Source organism: Populus euphratica, unplaced genomic scaffold (assembly GCF_000495115.2).
Source record: "Populus euphratica unplaced genomic scaffold, PopEup_1.0 scaffold209.1, whole genome shotgun sequence".
NCBI lineage: Eukaryota > Viridiplantae > Streptophyta > Magnoliopsida > Malpighiales > Salicaceae > Populus > Populus euphratica.
In genome coordinates this window covers 242,773-244,620 of record NW_011500034.1, presented here as the reverse complement: position 1 = coordinate 244,620, position 1,848 = coordinate 242,773, and positions in this window count along the sequence as shown.

Genomic DNA, 1,848 nt, shown 5'->3' with positions numbered 1-1,848 from the left:
TGAGTAAATCATCACACAATTTAATTTTTTTCTATTAAAAAAAATATTAATAATATTTAAATATTTTTTCATATTTATAACGAGTCAATCATCTAATTACCTGAAGCTATTAACCAAATAAATAAAAATAATAGTAATCTAGTTAATCGTTTATATATTTTAGTTATTTCAGTGAATAGTTCAATGGAGAGAAGGCATCTAAATAAAACATATAAATTACCATGTGGGATTTATAGAACTTTTTATTCCGATTCATGGTTTTGACGGGACTCCTTTATTAACGAGTAGGTAAATTAAATCGGGACAATAATTTCCTTTGCTTGTGTGAAAAAAGATACAGTTCTGTCAAAAGCTTAAAGCCTGCAATGCTCTCCGGAGCTGTACCTGTAGGCGTAACGAATTGATCCAGACCTAAAGAAGATTTGAAGGAGAAGAACAGTGGGAGGAGGAGGAGGAGGAGGAGCAGGAGCAGGAGGAGGAGGGCGTGTTATTTTTTATTTTTTAGTGGATTAAGGAACAAAATCAAGAGACAGTGAACCATATTGAGTGGGATCAGTAGCTGATGGAGTGAACAGGCTTGCTTGTCTTGATTCAACAAATTAACTTAATCATATTATTAGGCCCACTACATATGGCCCAGATGTAGCAGTTGTTGGCTCGTTGGAGTTGAGTCGAGCAGCCCTGTTGTATTCAAATGTTATTTTGTCATTAAGACAACATGCAGTAAGAACTAAACGAATGAAGTGATATTTTATTTTTTAAGTAGATTGGAATAAGAAATACAAATTTAAATTTTTTATTCAAATTTAAATGTATTTCTATTCAAAATTTTTTTAAAAAATGATATTCTTTATGGGTTTTATAAAAAGGATTTTCTATATTTGATAAATGTAAAAAATTAAAGTGAAAAGTAAATAAGAAATTTATATGCACAAAGATTTTTTTTAGCATTGTAAATCATTAAAATTATTTTTTTATATTTAGCTAGTTTTATTAATTTATTTACATTTATTGTAAATCTAACATACAAGATTTTGTTTTTTAGTTAATAAGTATAAATTATAGAATATAATTTTCTATTTAAATAGAATAAAATTAATATTTAAAATTTGATTATTGTAACCACAAAATATTAATCAGGATGACTATTATAAATTATGGTTTTTTTTTTTTATGAAAATAGCTATAGTTTTGATGCAGTTCTTATTTCTTCTGTGAAAAACATTATTTCGTATTATTAATAAATAAATATTAAAAAACTAGAAATAAGGAAAAAATAAAAAATAAAAAGGAGAATAATTTTATATTTTAAATGTTTAACTAAACAACTATTGGAATAAAATTTATGTATGGGTATTAGATTGTAGATCACTTATTTGGCTAAGTTCATCATACACATGACTGATAGTATTCTTTCTACTTATTTATTACAATTCTATTTTTTGGTTATTCAATTTTGTTTTTTGAATCAATATGGTATAATTTAACTCAACATTGTATATGTTCAGGTATAATTATGTTATAGTATTATAATTAATTTATATTAGGTTTATCTAATTGCATGATTGGTAGTGATTTCAAAAAGAAAATGATAGGTACAACTAGCCTACATGTTATATTATCCAATATACATATTAGATCGTATAAATTTTATCATAATAAAAAAAAAATTATTTTCAATATACACTCACTACCAAAAAACTATCACATACAAATAAGAATACCAATATAAAAAATACTATTAGTAAATGATAATAATATTTATCGATGAAGAATCATGATGTTATTTATGTTCGTAATAACCAACAAAAAAACTTTTGTCGATGATTACATAGTGGATCACTGAGG